At 31.4% G+C, this 17,428-nt stretch overlaps 1 protein-coding gene across 2 annotated transcripts in view; it reads left to right on the forward strand.

Annotated features, from left to right (window-relative positions):
• Positions 1 to 582: 582 nt before the first annotated feature.
• The window catches only part of LOC118184477 (heterogeneous nuclear ribonucleoprotein H-like), a 135,856-nt gene continuing 119,010 nt past the window's right edge, over positions 583 to 17,428 (forward strand). For both annotated transcript variants that reach the window (XM_035354151.2, XM_035354152.2), the window contains exon 1: positions 583 to 707. The gene's annotated coding sequence lies outside the window, so the exon portion shown is untranslated. The remainder of the gene's footprint in view (positions 708 to 17,428) is intronic.

The raw sequence follows: 17,428 nt of genomic DNA on the forward strand, positions 1-17,428 counted from the left end.
TGTGTCAGCTCAATCTAACAACACTGAATAAATTATCGTTAATTACTTAGTAGTAAACATTTCAATTTTTTGTTCGTCGATATGTTATTTTATTATTATATATTATTATTTGCAGATATATTGGCCGGGCCGCAAAAATATTTGTTGTGGGCCGCATGCAACCCGCGGGCCACGAGTTTGACATCCTTGGTGTAAGGTTACAATCACATTATGTTTCGGCTACGCCGGACTTGATGTCGAAAGGGTCAATTCTCAGAACCTGCACAATTCCAGGAAACCCACGTAGCTAGATTACCATTTTCACATACTACAAAGATTTGAAAACCAAACAGTAAGGGATTATCGCTCAGATTGGGATTACGTGATCCTTCAGAAGCAGAACTCTCGTCTGATTGGTTGTCTCTACCGTACATTTTATTTTGCCGAGAAAATTTACTAGAATAAAAGTTTTAACATGATGAGCATTTTATTTGCACTATTTTAATTTAATTTTAAAGAATTTCATTGCTATCTAATTTTTTAATAATTTTTGACTGTAAAAATTTGAGAAAATCCGTTCGTGCATTTTAGCGACTTCATCGATACAACTCAACTTGTAGCAATCTACTATTTGTATTTTTTTTACCCGCTTGTAAATTTTAATATTTTTTGAGTTGTACCAGGCAAGTTATTTTTCGGATTTAATTGTGAGGAATTTGGAATCAAAGGTAGGATATACGACTTTATATTTCTGACATATATGATGAATATATCTAAATGCATCTTTCTAATATGTAGTGAATTTAACTTCTTTGATTGGATGTGTAACCATTTGAAGTATAGTTAGTTCTCTTATAGGAATTGTTAACCCACAGGTGTAGATTACTGTCCACTATTATCTATTTTAGTATATTAGTTTAACCTTTCAGCTAATCTTATCAATCTGATTACTGTGTTTTACTAATTAACTTAATTCTTCGTAATGTAAATCTGGAATATGTCTGATGCATGTAATTGTGTTTAAAGCAGTATTTAATATCGTTCTCTCTGACTGTCAAATGCATATTTCATATACTTATTTGCTTTTGAATTTATTGTTTTGAATACAAACGATTTTTAAATCCTATATTGTTCAATATTTTTGGTGATATTTTTCGATATGTTCAGTATAAAATTTAATAAACTCTTTTTCACCTGCACATCATATTTTGGCGAATAAGGAATCTTGGTTAATCTTTGGATTATGGTAACTTGGCGATTTTTTGGCGAAAATTTGGTGACCAACTCTGCTACAGCAACCCTCTATTTTTTTTTTCGCCGCCATTTTGTCTTCACGAAGTAAAGACATGTTTCTTTTCTTTTTATTTACTCAACACTTTTCCCAACAATCTGCTAGCCGAATTACACTTATGCTAGAAATTTTATGGAACAAAACTGCTTAATCATGACAAATATTAACTGTAAAATTGGAAAAAGTGCAGAATCGCAAACTCCTTGCCGCGTTTTTCAGAATTGCACGTACACAGTAACAATGTACACTTCGACTTATTTTTACTTAAAAAAAATCCCAGAATTGCACAAAAATGGCATTGCTCACACTCTTAACTTTATCCTTCTACACTGCTATTTTCTCATAAATTACAAAAATTTGCACGAAAATGCAGGAAAATTTTGTGAATCTTTAAACTCGGTAAAAAGCACGGTTGATCTTTACATTATGGTAACTTGGCGAAAATTTGGCAACCAACTCTCCTACAGCAACCCTTTTTTTTTTTTTTTTCCCCGCCGCCATTTTGTCTTCACGAAGTAAAGACGTTTCTTTTCTTTTTATCTACTGAACACTTCTTCCAACAATCTACTAGCTGAATTACACTTATGCTAGAAATTTTATCAAACAAAACTGCTTAATCATGACAAATATTCACTGCAAAATTGGGAAAAAGTGCACAATACCATACTCCTTATGCTTTTTTCAAAATAACACATACACATAAACCATGTACACGCCGACTTATTTTTACTTAAAAAAACATCCCAGAATTGCACAAAAATGGCATTGCGCATACTCTTCACTATAGCCATGTACACTGCTTTTTTCTCATAAATTAGAAAAATTTCACGAAAATACATGACAATTTTCTCAATCTTTAAACCCGGTAAAAAGAACATATATGAAATTACCTGATCGCGAAAAAGTATTTACCCTTTCCAGATATGAACATTTCCACATATAAAATAAATAAAATATCCAAAGACTTTTACCTCTTAAATCATCTATTATATTATAAACGTCACCAACGAATTCATACCGCAAGCATTACAAATACTTAGTATCAAATATTTAAATTATTTCCATGCACGTTTACTTCAACTAAAACGTATACCAAATTCCTACAAACATAAAATTCACAAAATAACTATCATTTAATTAAAATATCACTAAACCATGTACACGTTGACTTATTTTTACTTAAAAAAACATCCCAGAATTGCACAAAAATGGCATTGCGCACACTCTTCACTATATCCATGTACACTGCTTTTTTCTCATAAATTAGAAAAATTTCACGAAAATACATGACAATTTTCTCAATCTTTAAAACCGGTAAAAAGAACATATATGAAATTACCTGATCGCGAAAAAGTATTTACCCTTTCCAAATATGAACATTTCCACATATAAAATAAATAAAATATCCAAAAATTTTTACCTCTAAATCATCTATTATATTATAAACGTCACCAACGAATTCATACCGCAACCATTACAAATACTTAGTGTCAGATATTTAAATTATTTCCATGCACGTTTACTTCAACTAAAACGTATACCAAATTCCTACAAACATAAAATTCACAAAATAACTATCATTTCATTAAAATATAATTAAATTCAAAAACAGTACTTAAAATATAAATGAGCACATACATTAATAAAAATTACCTTACAATCCTAATTACTTTAAACTAAATCATTGCTGATAACAATTTTCCCAATAATACCAAATTCCTTTCCACCTTACATTTAGAACAATGCATAAAAATAATATCCTCAAATAATTAAAAATACTAACTTACCTAATCTTCTTCAGAATCTTCATTACGTGGCGGATACACTTTTCTAATTCATTCAATAAAATTATTGAAAGATTTTTTCTGCAAATTTTTCCTCCATACTTCCTCTGCTAAATAAAAAGCAAACTTCTCTTTATCACAATACCTAAATACCCATTTCGAATTCACTTTAGTTAGGGCCATGGGATCCAAAAATTAACCAACACTGTTTCACACAACACAGAATAAAGCTAAATACAAAATTTCCAGATTTTTTCCCGATTTCCCCCCTCTTCCGATTAAAGAACCATAATTCGTCCATTAATATCACATGACATATCCCATGATCTCTCATTTCCCTCACGCAAAATAATGCGTAATCGGAACTGAGTACTGCTCACATTATTAGTAAAGTCCCAGGTAGTAACCTTTATTGCCTCTAAAATGTCGCCAAACTACCAGTTACCATATTGTAAAGATCAACCAAAAGCACATATATGAAATTACCTGATCGCGAAAAATTATATACCCTATCCAAGGATGAACATTTCCGCGTATAATATAAATAAAATATACAAAAACTTTTACCTCTAAATTATCTATTATAAACGTCACCAACGAATTCATAACAAAACATTAAAAATGGTTACAAATACTTAGTGTCAAATATTTAAATTATTTCCTTGCACGTTTACTTCCACTGAAACGTATACCAAATTGCTACAAACATATAATTCACAAAATAACTATCATTTAATTAAAATATAATTAAAACATCTACACGTCGACTTATTTTTACTTAAAAAAACATCCCAGAATTGCACAAAAATGGCATTGCGCACACTCTTCACTATATCCATGTACACTGCTTTTTTCTCATAAATTAGAAAAATGGCTGATCTTTAGAATATGGTAACTGGTAGTTTGGTGACATTTTGGAGGCGATAAAGGTTACTACCTGGGACTTTGGTAATAATGTGAGCAGTACTCAGTTCCGATTACGCATTATTTTGTGTGAGGGAAATGAGAGATCATGGGATATGTCATGTGATATTAATGGACGAATTACGGTTCTTTAATCGGAAAAGGGGGGAATTTGGAAAAATATCTGTGGCTGTATATTATTTTGTATTAAGCTTCATTGTGTGTTGTGTGAAGTAGGGTTGAATAATTTTGGGATTGTATGGCGCTGTCTAAAGTGAATTCTAGATTTTTAATGCGTTTGTGTGATAATTCGAAAGAATTGGTTGAATGGTGCATGAGTGTAGGTTTAATTGCAGATAAGTATGAATGTCCAAAATGTGGGAATGAAATGAGATTGTGTGAAAGGAAGGATATTACTGATAAGTTTGAATGGCGGTGCAAGAAATCTGGTGAAAATGGACATTTTGTGAAACGGAGTGTAAGGAAGGGTACGTGGTTTGCTGAAAGTCGTTTGAGTATGGGTGAGATTTTATTGATTTCTTATTATTGGGTGAATAGATTGCCAGTTGACTATTGGATTTCGGATTTAGAAATTAGCAGTAGGACTGCAGCTGATTGGAATTCTTTTTGTAGGGAAGTGTGCGTGGAATTTTGCGAAAATGATATGGGTATGCTTGGTGGTATGAATGTTATTGTGGAAATTGATGAGAGTAAGTTTGGGAAGCGGAAGTATCAGAGAGGTAGGAGAGTGGAAGGAAAATGGGTGTTTGGTGGGATTGAAAGGGGTAGTAATAAATGTTTTTTTAAGGTTGTTCGAGATAGAAGTAAAGATTGTTTATTAAGTTTTATAAAAGAATATATTCTACCGGGTACTATAATTATTTCAGATTGCTGGAAATCGTATGAATGTTTGGAAGATGAAGGTTTTAAACATCTTGCTGTGAACCACAAATATTATTTTAAAGATCCGGAAACAGGTGCACATACCAATACAATAGAGGGTGGAGTGCTATAAAAAGTGCCATTCCGAGGCATTGTGATAAAGAGAATTTTGCTTTTTATTTAACGGAGGAAGTGTGGAGGAAAAATTCGCAGAAAAAATCGTTCAATAATTTTATTGAATCCATAATAAAAGTGTATCCACCATGTAAGCAAGATTCTGAAGAAAATTAGGTAAAATAGTATTTTTAATTATTTGAGGATATTATTTTTATGCATTGTTCTAAATGTAAGGTGGAAGTAAAGTAATTTGGTATTATTGGGAAAATTGTTATTAGCAATGATTTAGTTTAAAGTAATTAGGATTGTAAGCTAATTTTTATTAATTTAATGTATGTGCTTATTTATATTTTAAGTAGTGTTTTTGATGTTTAAGTAGTATTAGTACTTAAGTAGTGTTTAATTAAATGATAGTTATTTTGTGAATTTTATGTTTGTAGGAATTTGGTATACGTTTTAGTTGAAGGAAACGTGCATGGAAATAATTTAAATATTTGACACTAAGTATTTGTAATGTTTGCGGTATGAATTCGTTGGTGACGTTTATAATATAATAGATGATTTAGAGGTAAAAGTTTTTGGATATTTTATTTATTTTATATGTGGAAATGTTCATATTTGGAAAGGGTAAATACTTTTTTGCGATCAGGTAATTTCATATATGTTCTTTTTACCGGGTTTAAAGATTGAGAAAATTGTCATGTATTTTCATGAAATTTTTCTAATTTATGAGAAAAAAGCAGTGTACATGGATATAAGTGAAGAGTGTGCGCAATGCCATTTTTGTGCAATTCTGGGATGTTTTTTTAAGTAAAAATAAGTCGGCGTGTACATGGTTTATGTGTATGTGTTATTTTGAAAAACGCGTAAGGAGTATGGTATTGTGCACTTTTTCCCAATTTTGCAGTGAATATTTGTCATGATTAAGCAGTTTTGTTTGATAAAATTTCTAGCATAAGTGTAATTCAACTAGTAGATTGTTGGAAGAAGTGTTCAGTAGATAAAAAGAAAAGAAACATGTCTTTACTTCGTGAAGACAAAATGGCGGCGGGGAAGAAAAAAATAGAGTGTTGCTGTAGGAGAGTTGGTCGCCAAATTTTCGCCAAAAAATTGTCAAGTTACCATAATCTAAAGATCAACCAGAAAAATTTCACGAACATGCATGAAAATTTTGTGAATCTTTAAATTTGATAAAAAGGACATATATGAAATTACCTGATCACGAAAAAGTATACAGTCAAAAGTCGTTAATTCGGACACCCATAATCCGGAATGATCTATAATCCGGACCTCAAAGCTACAAATTTTCTGCGCATGCGTCGCGTTGACGCATGCGCATAAGACCTTTACCGCTGCCTTTACCCTATAAGAATTTGCGTGTGCGCGTCTGCAAAATACGTTTACGAATGCGCGTTTAATGTATAACGGACGGGATAAGCTAAGCTAAAATTATCTAATTATCTATTTCAGTTAATGTTGCAGATTGCGTTTTTCCTTAATCTTCGAATTGGATCCGGATTATTATTTTTTGCAGACTGTTAGAGCAATTTTATAAAAGTAAGCTTGAACTTTCGATTATGTCAAACAGAATTTCCGATATATATTTACTAATATGTAAAGGATATACAAAGCGAAAGTATCTTTCGGAGTCCATTAAACAAAAAGTGGAATTGCTGCAAAAAATGAATAAAGGCCATATCCTTTGTTTATCTAAACTTTAACGTTTGTTTATCTAAACTTTGTTTATCTTTAACGCCGCAGCAGCGTGCATTGAATTAGAAGTTGATCTGTCAGCACTATCCTTATCTTAAGGGCAGATGTTTTTATTTTATTTGGCTTATAATTGCTTACTCAATGTAGTATTTCATCTGGTCTTTGATATGATTTAAATCAAATGCCTCGTCATTATAATTCGCTTCTGATAGAGAAGAAAGTAACAGAGGTTATTGAAAACGAAAAAATTTCGATTGACAAATTAGTCGGTATTCTCGACACAGCAATTATAGGACTTGAACAGCGGAACTTTGTAACAGAACAAGAAATTATGTCTGCTTTTAGAATTAAAGAGAATTTATTATAACATAAAAAACGAAGCAACTTAAACAACTTACATTGAAAGAAATGTTTAATAAAGTAAACAAATAAATATTAAGCTTTTTTTTTTTTGTAAATTTTGATACCCTTTAGATCATAATTGTTCTTTATTTCGTAAATTACGGTTTCATATTTTTAATTTTATAATTTCTGCATGCCATTTTACCAGATTTAAACTGATGATCTATAATCCGGAATTGCCGAAGTCCCGACGAGTCCGGATTAACGACTTTTGACTGTATACCCTTTCCAAGGATGAACATTTGCACGTATAAAATAAATAAAATATCCAAAAACTTTTCTCTCTAAATTATCTATTATAAACCTCACCTGCCAATTTATAATGCAACATTAAAAATGGTTCCAAATACTTAGTGTCAAATACTTAAATTCTTTCCATGCACATTTACTTCTACTCAAACGTATTCCAAAATACTACAAACATATAACTTTCAAAATCACGATCATTAAATTAAAAAACACTACTTAAAATATAAATAAGCACATACATTACTTTAAACTAAATCATTGCTAATAACAATTTTCCAATAATACCATATTAATTTATTTACTCCTCACATTTAGAACAATGCATAAAAATAATATCCTCAAATAATTAAAAATACTAACTTACTTAATCTTCTACAGAATCTTGAGTGCATGTCGGATCACAAAATGTCTATTTTCACCAGATTTCTTGCACCGCCATTCAAACTTATCTGTAATATCCTTCCTTTCACACAATCTCATTTCATTCCCACATGTTGGACAATTAAGCAATTCTTTTCAATTACACATAAACGCAATAAAAATTTCGGATTTACTTTATATAGGGCCATGCGATCCAAATATTAAACAACACTGTTTCACAGAACATAGAATGAAACTACTGCTATAAAGTACAGCAGATATTTTTACAAATTTACCCCCTTTTCCAATTAAAGAACAGTGATTCGTCCATTAATGTCACATGACATATCTCATGATCTCTCATTTCCCTCACACAAAATAATGCGTAATTGAAACTGAGTACTTCTCACATTATTCCCAAAGTCCTAGGTAGTAACCTTTATCGCCTCCAAAATGTCGCCAAACTACCTGTTACCATATTCCAAAGATTAGCCGGAATCTTAAAGTAATGTCAAATAATATTTTACGAATGAAATGTTATGAACTTTATTTTGTAGTTGTATTATATTTAAAATTTTAAAATTAATAAAAGCTTTAAAATGCAATTTAGAAATATTTTTTAATGAATTTAAGTGGAGGTGCATAAATTAAGAGTTTGAATCAAAAGAATAGTAAAATATATCAGTAACTAATACAGGTTTTCCTTTTATATATGAAATTCTCATTTTATGACATTTTAAATTTGAAACTCATTTATATATTTTAATTTGGTGTTAAATTTTAAAATTAAAGCTTTCAAACATCCCTTATTAAAACACAAAAAAAGAGTAAAAGTATAGTTTAGGGTACCCCTTGGCGATTTTTGGCAGTACATGGATACTGATTTTGTGCTATTCTTTGACTCGTAACAAGTTCAAACAATTGGACAAACTTGGTATCCATGTACACATCGACTTATTTTCACTTAAAAAAAAAATCCTCTAATTGCACAAAAATGGCATTGCACACTCCTTTGACTTTATCCATGTACACGTCGACCTATTTTCACTTAAAAAAAAATCCTCGAATTGCACAAAAATGGCATTGCGCACTCTTTTAACTTTAGCCATGTACACGTTGGCCTATTTTCACTTAAAAAAAAATCCCGTAATTGCACAAACTTTCATTGCGCACTCCCTTTACTTTGTCCATGTACACATCGATATATTTTCACTTAAAAAGTCAAAGAAGCATCAAAGTCTACAATATAGGTAAACAAAAAATACATAATCTCATTAAAATACATAATCTCAATAAAATACATTTTAAACCAAACAATAAAATAACATAAGAAAGGAAAAACATGTTATACATTTAAGCACTACCAAAAGCAAATATTCACTTACCATGATTTTCGATTTCGCTTCGTACACTAGAACCATGTAAAAATCAAAATATGAATCATACTTAAGTGACTTTTTTCAAACCAGGTACTCTTTCTGATCGAATGCTTCACATAGTGACATCTGAACCTTTCTTCCTAGAAACCCATTCAAATCCATCTAAACGGTTTTAACACACACCACAAAAACACTTACAAAACATCCCATGATTTAAAATTTCGCAGAATCATGCACCCAATTAAGTCACCATAGGGTTTCCATAACATTCAACTAGTCAGGCTACCATAAATGAAACAACAACTTGGAGATAAAACAAACAACTTCGCTATAATACAAGGGGTACCTTAAAGTCTACTCTACCCAAAAAAAGGTAACTACTCTTATACATGCCATCGGTTAGCAACAAATTTCTTGCTAAACATTTTCGATGAGAAACTCCATGGCGCTATATTACTATCAAAATTTTTTGTCTACATTTCGAACTTTAAGCCTAAAATGTGTGCAAAAACCACATTTTTAACACACACTTTATGCCCAAAACCCGAAACAAAAATAAATATCTAGCAAAAACATAAAGTTTCTAGCCAAAAATATTTGACGAGAATCTATGTACAGATTTATCTGTTTTAACAAAAAATCAGAGAATTGCACAATCTGTGCAGCATAGGAATCTAGGAATTACGCACACCTCTAAAATAAACTAACATAACAATAAATTTCAAACAATACCATGTACACAGTGTTCTGTTTTAACTTAAAAAAACATCAGCGCATTGCACAGTCTAGGCATTGCACACAAATCAACAAAATAAACTAAAATAAATTAAAATAAATAACAAACAATTCAAAAAACAATAATAACGTCAGAAATTCATAGCAAAAAAATAACCAATGAACATAACAATCTACAAAATAAGAACAACAACAAAATAAAATGCACTTACCGTTGTGAATGCTTCTTCAAACAGCAGAAATATGAATTTCAAACATCGACAAAACTCATCTATTTCTACCACTTTATCCTTGCCCCCTATCTTCTGAGACACAGAGCATACATTTGTGAATAAAATTTCTCGGTAAAAGTATAGTTTAGGGTACCCCTTGGCGATTATTGGCGGTACGTAGATACCGATTTTGTGCAATTCTTTTACTTGTTATTCTGGCTTGCGAAGAGGCTCTACACAAAGCCAAAATAACAAGACAAACAATTGCGCAAACTCGGTATCCATGTACACATCAACTTATTTTCACTTAAAAAAAAACCCTCTGAATTGCACAAAATTGGCATTGCGCACTCCTTTGAATTTATCCATGTACACTTCGACCTATTTTCACTTAAAAAAAAATCCTCGAATTGCACAAAAATGGCATTGCGCACTCTTTTAACTTTATCCATGTACACATCAACCTATTTTCACTTAAAAAAAATCCCAGAATTGCACAAACTTGCATTGCTCACTCCCTTTACTTTGTCCATGTACACATCGATATATTTTCATTTAAAAAGTAAAATGAGCGCCAAAGTCTACAATATAGGCAAACAAAAAATACATAATCTCAATAAAATACATTTTAAACCAAACAACAAAATAACATAAAAAACGAAAAACATGTTATACATTTAAGCACTACCAAAAACAAATATTCACTTACCATGATTTTCGAGTTTGCTTCGTGCACCAGAGCCACGTAAAAATCAAAATATGAATCATACTCAAGTGACTTTTTTCAAACCAGGTACTCTTTCTGATCGAACGCTTCACATAGTGACATCTGAACCTTTCTTCCTACAAACCCATTCAAATCCATCTAAACGGTTTTAACACATACCACAAAAACACTTACAAAACATCCCATGATTCAAAATTTCCCAGAATCATGCACCCGATTACGTCAAAGTAGGGTTTCCATAACATTCAACTAGTCAGGCTAGCATTAATGAAACAACAACTTGGCGATAAATCAAACAACAACTTCGCCATAATACAAGGGATACTTTAAAGTCTACTCTACCCAATTTCTCCAGTCACACCCACGTCTATGAACAAAAGTGCCACGATTTTGATATATTGCACATCCTTCTGTGATTCAAAATTTCGAAAGTAATGATTTTACCTTGCACATAATCCAAAATACACGACTGAAATTTTGCCACCACATCTTTCATTGCAACATAAGCCATTTCAAAATCCCTACCAAACCAACCAACCAGCAAATAAAAACGCTCCAAAATTAAGCTTCAATGCCAAAATGATTGCCATACAAACAACATCGTGCCCAAAACCATTACAGAATACACAATTGTGCCAAAATCCAGCACAGAACACATATTGCGACATTTGGCGACGCCATACATCTGAGGGCATGTATAAAGGTTCATCTACATGTAGCGATTTTCTCGGCCGACTTATCTGGCCGACAATATCTGAGATAGCTCGCCTGTCCACATGGAATGATTTTCTCGTTAGTACAGGAATTCACTCAGCCAATCACTATGAAAGGAAGTGTTCCCGCCCTCTACAGCGTCACACTGTCTACAATTTGTAAACAAAGCTTACGGTGTTGTCAAATAGTCAAAATAATGGATGACTATTTTAAATTGCTACTATAGATACAGCTACAATTTTACACTTAGCTACTGCTACAGAAGCGGAAAAAAATGCGTTTGGACCAGAAATTGGGTCAAACGACGAGAAATTCATATTGCCTTTGGAATTCCCTGCTCCGGGAGTTGCGTATTGATTTACGGATGATGCCGCGTGATTTTGATTTTTTGCTAAATTTAGTTTGCAGGAAAATAAATTTAAAAAAAAAATGCTTTTCTTTTGTGCATTGAGTTCATAGATTACTTCTTTTTTTAGTTTATTTATTTATTTTTAAATTTCACTTTTTGGCACTCCTATTTGTGCATTTAAATCTTGAAATAATAACCATGTTTCAGAAAAAATAAGTAACTACTGTGCTTTAAATCAAAACCTTTATTAATGAATAAATAGACAATAATGTCATGAATATCAAATCAGTATGAGTATAAAGTAAATTGAAAACAGGAATAAATTTAAAATTTTGTGGGGAAGTTATGGCTTTTCTTCAAAAATAAATCATTACACTATTGTACATTTTGATGATTGATATCGTTTAGTAAAACTTCAGTTTTTAAACTAATGCTAACTTGGATATCCTGTATCTGTTATATGATCACCACATATATGTCCATAAGTTTGTGATATTATATTCAATTCATTAATAGTTTAATTGCATTATTTTGGTCTTATCTCTCGGAGTACTTACGTATTATTGCAATAACCTTGGTGCAGCTTGTCGAATTTTAAGGAAAAAAAAAGAACAGTTACTTATGCTGTAAAAAATTGTGTATTATATATAAACATATTCTATGTTTCAATTATATGTTTATTCTAAAAGATAACTAGTAAACGTAGTTATGAAAAGGCTTTTGTTTTTGTTGTGTTGGAAATTTCATACAATTACTCTGAGAAAGAATCTGAATTATTGTTCCTTTAGCGATTTTATGACAAAATAATGTATTTCTTCAGAAATGTCACCTCTCTTATAGGAAAATCCTAGAAGCACAAATTTTAAAATCAAATTTAAAACGAAACATGATCATAATTTTTCTATAAAACTTTATTCTAAGTTTTAACAAACATTGGAACTTGAAATAAAATAAAAAGAAACATAAAAAAAATAGCGACATTGGAAACTGAGTATGCTCATGTTAACCAGAGTTTGTGTATCCTGAAGGTTTGGCGATTGCGAGTAAGGTGGTTGCCATAATACATAACTACCAATTAAGGTTTGAAGTAAAATCAGTAAAAATGTTTAGGCTTTTCTCTTTGTCTCATTTTCCCTCTCCTCTTCCCCCAATAAAGACATGATTTAAAACAAGGCTTCTCAAATGATGAATCACTATGCCATATGTGGAGTTGTGCGAATTTGGGCGTCACAGAAACATTAGTAAAAGTTGCATATATTTTTTCCCATTGATCATGATAATTTTGTCCATTAAAACTGTGACAGTGGTTCCGATGGAAGTTTGAAGGGAGATAGATTGTTCTTTATATAGCTAGACTTGCCAACCTACAATATTAAAAAATCGGGTGTTTTTTAGAAATCAGGACATTTTTCTGAATGACAAAAATATTTTTTTTAAAAATTAATGAATTAAATATTTGCTGATTAATATATGACAGTTACTAATTCTGAAATGCAAAAAGTACAAAAATACTTACATGAAAAAAAAAAAAAAACACTTATTATTTGCTTCTTTTAAGAAAAAAAATAATACTTTAATCCGTTTTCGCACAAATGGCATGAACAATGGCAGATTTTGCTTTCATTAAGAAAGAAACTTCATAATTTTATTCATAGCAATTGCAACATAGGGCTGCTTTTGCCAATAAAAGTTTTTTTAATGTGTCATTATTAATAATAGATCTAAATTTCGTTCTTGTTTTCACAACGATACTGAAAAATCCTCATGCAGTCTGTATCGTTATTGGGAATATTCAGGATGGCCAACTTTGGTTCTAAGGTTATATATATCTTATATCACCCTAAGGTTGCCAAATGCAGGATATGTGTTGAGCGCTGTTTTTGGCTAGGAGAAGAAGGTTTTGAACATTTATTTGTCAAAGATAGTATCAATTTTGTGGAAAGTGAGTGGCTGTCATATAAATACGATAAAGATTCCGCGGCGACGTTTTAAAGCGACGTTGCCGACTTGTAATCGGAAATGCAATTTTGAGTTTTATTTGGTGGTTTATATATTTTTCCATCCTTGTTCTGAAATGAGAGAAGATGCTTAACAAATTTGTGGTGAAATTGTTTTGATGATATTTGAAATTGGGATTTCTGCTGTTCGAAGAAGCATTTATTTATGGTAAGTGCATTTTGTTTTATTCTTGTTCTTATTTAGTAGAATGTTATGTTCGTTGTTTTTTTAGTATGAATTTCTGTCGTTATTGTTTTTTTTAATTGTTTTAAATTTATTTTAGTTAGTTTATTTTGTTGATTAGTGCACTAGATTGTGCAATTTGTAGATGGGTTTTAAAGTTTAAACAGAAAGCTGTGTACACTGGTATTCTTGAAATTTATTATTGTTATGTTAATTTATTAAAGTGTGTGTGTGTGCGATCATGGCAAAGCCTCGAGGGCTATCTGCCTAAGAGGAGGGATGCCTTCGTGGAGGACTTTCTAAGGGAAACTGGCTCGTATACACGTTACACATGGGGAAAACCACGAAAACGTCCATGCAGCCAGCCCGTTCGCGGGATTCGAACCTCGGACCGAACTACCAGTGTTCAGCGACTTTACTGCTCGGCCGCTGGTGGGCCCTAATTTATTAAATTTATTAATTTATTAAAGCGAGGTGTGCCTAGTTCATAGATTCCTTCGTTGCCTAGATTGTGCAATTCGTAGATGTTTTTTTAAGTTTAAACAGAAAGCTGTGTATATGGTATTTTTTGAAATTTATTGTTCTTATGCTAATTTATTTAAGCTAGGTGTGCGTAGTTCATAGATTCCTTCGCTGCATAGATTGTGCAATTCTGTGATTTTTTTTTAAGTTAAAACATATCACTGTGTACATGAATTCTTGTCAAATATTTTTGGTTAGAAACTTTATGTTTTTGCTATCTAAATTTTTTTTTTTTTTTTTTTTTTTTTTTTCAGATTTTTAGCTTATTGTGTGTTCAAAATGTGGTTTTTGCACGTGCAAAAATTGCGTTTTTGCGGACATTTTAGACTAAAAATTTGGGTACTTTTCCGTTTCGCCGGCGCAAATCTCGCCAAGCAGACTTTATTGGCGACAACATACAGTATACACATAAAAAATATTAAAAAAATATTAGTTCTAAGAATTCTTTTAAAAAAAGAAGGCATAAACATTTTAATATCGCTTAAAATTTTATAAAAAGCCAATAAATAAAGACAATAAATTTGTAAAAAGACATTAATTTAAGAATTTACTATGTTTTCATGGTTCAACATCCTGATTCGCCGGTTCATATCACGTTACCCCAAGCGATCTCATCTCACGTAAACTACTCTACAAAAATCTAATGCTCTCAGTAATTATCTACATTCATTTCAAGTTAAATCTTAATTTGGAACACAAGTTTAAATGCAAGAAATATTTCAATTCGTACGAATAGCTTACTCAGAAATTATGTAAAACTGCAGTGCTTTACTTCGCTAATGCATTCTCATTAGAATGGATGAATTTAACCCTCGACTTTACCTTTTCTATATTTTCGGCTTCGGATAAGCGCTGTGATTGCATCCCAATTGACTTAATTACCGAAAATGGCCTTAGACATAAACTGAACTATCTGATAAAAATTCTATGTATTCTATATGCCAGTATTGTAAGAAACAACCAGTCTGATAAGAAAAAGCTGCGACTTGTTTTGAAAATGATGCGTAAAAGGTTACCAGCGAGAATATTCCGTTTGGCATCAGTTGTACCATTATTGGCAACTTTATCGCTTGCGCCGGCAAAACGGAAAAGTACCAAAAAATTTGAAATGTACACAAAAAATTTAGGTAGTAATATGGCGGCGTGGATTTTTGGCAAGAAATTTGTTGCTACATTTGACGACCTGAGGGCGCATATAAGAGTAGTTTCCCAACTTTATTCCTGACATTTCACTATACTTTAAAATTCCATCAGCATCTTTCAGTTTTCGAATTAAACTCCATTGGGTATGAATCCTAGCTGGTTTTATAACTTTTTACGAATTTTCAAATTGTAAACTGCAAAATTGTGACTGCAATTTATCAGTAGCAACATCAGTATCACTGCTTTTCATGACTAAGTGAAGTAAAACCGGAAATCTATTAAAAAGATATATCAGAAAAATATGCATTTGCTAGAGCAGAAACATCTTGAATTTTAACATCTAAAAATTACTTCATCGTTGATTGGGAATTTATATAGAATGTAATGGCATACTCGATAGAAAAAACTTTTAACATAGAAATAAAACATTTGTCTTCCTCTGAAATTTCTTTCACTATAGCCCCGTTCATATGCAACGCTCCTTCGCACAGCTGCCATTCACAAGAGGAGAAAAAGGAGACATGAAAGAGTTTCGTCTTTAGGACCCGTTCGGAAGAACACCCTCTGCCTTCCCCTTTACACCTAAGCCTCTGTGAACAATCACGTCTCCGAATTGGCAGATTTCTAATACTGTTTACACATTTTATTTAATGTTGTTTATTGTTGTTAATTTTGTAATCTGTACTTTCGCAATTGGTACCTGAACTTTCGTAATGGTTCCTGGAAAATATATGCTTTTTAATTATTATTATTATTATTTTATAAGCTGTTATCTTGGTGCTTGTCGCTATGGTTAAAAGATGGTAATGGATTTTTAAACTGCTTCCCGATACGATATAGAACTCGCACTTTGTACATACACTGCTTGTGGATGTGGTGTCACGCTTTTGATTTTTAGAGGATTAGATTTTTTTCAAATTTAAAGTTGAAACGACTTTTTGCAAATATTAACAAATAAACTGAGAATCTCAGAATATTATAGTTTGCACCATAACACACTGGAGAAAAAAAAAAATTAACTGAAATTTTTAGCGTAATTTTTTTAAAAAATATTTTGGGAAAATTTTTAAAAATCGTTCATATTTTTAGACTTTTTGACGCCCATTAATTTTAAAATTTCATATCTAAAAATATATTGGTTACAAACTTTTGACATTTTCACAGCTTATGAAACAAACTTTTCGCATTTAAAAAAAATGATAAAGGAAATTAATTGGACGATTTTTTTACTTTTTTGAAAGATATGCAATGAAGCAGAATGGGAAATATTGTTTCTTCTTGGGCATCAATTCGAAACATCGGTTTCAAAGTAATAATCTCATTATACCACACTATTTTTATGACATTATTTATGCTGTATAAGTTGTTATAGTTGCTAGTTGTTAGTTCAGTGTGAGATTGGAGATATTTCTGAGTTAACTTTTTCTTAAGATGCGCTTTGCATTCCGTTGTGTTTAACGTTCTTATTAGATTGAAGCATAACTATTGATTATACTTAGTGATATTCTAAACACTTGTACGAGTATTTCTGAGGAAAATTTCAGAACTTTGAAGTGTTTATGTTGATAAAATAAATTTAATTAAGCTATCATCGGATTTGAGTGCAATGACAATCATTTACGAACTATTATCAATCTCTTACAAACCCGTACGCACACAACAATATTATAATTAATAAATGTATTGTTTTGAACGTGTTTTACAAAACAAAATTCTCTGTGTATTCTCGACACAGCAATTTCGATTGACAAATTAGTCGGTATTCTCGACACAGCAATAATAGGAC

The sequence above is a fragment of the Stegodyphus dumicola genome, chromosome 8, assembly GCF_044657685.1.
Source record: "Stegodyphus dumicola isolate Sdum_Otavi_A_Nest chromosome 8, ASM4465768v1".
Taxonomy (NCBI): Eukaryota; Metazoa; Arthropoda; class Arachnida; order Araneae; family Eresidae; genus Stegodyphus; species Stegodyphus dumicola.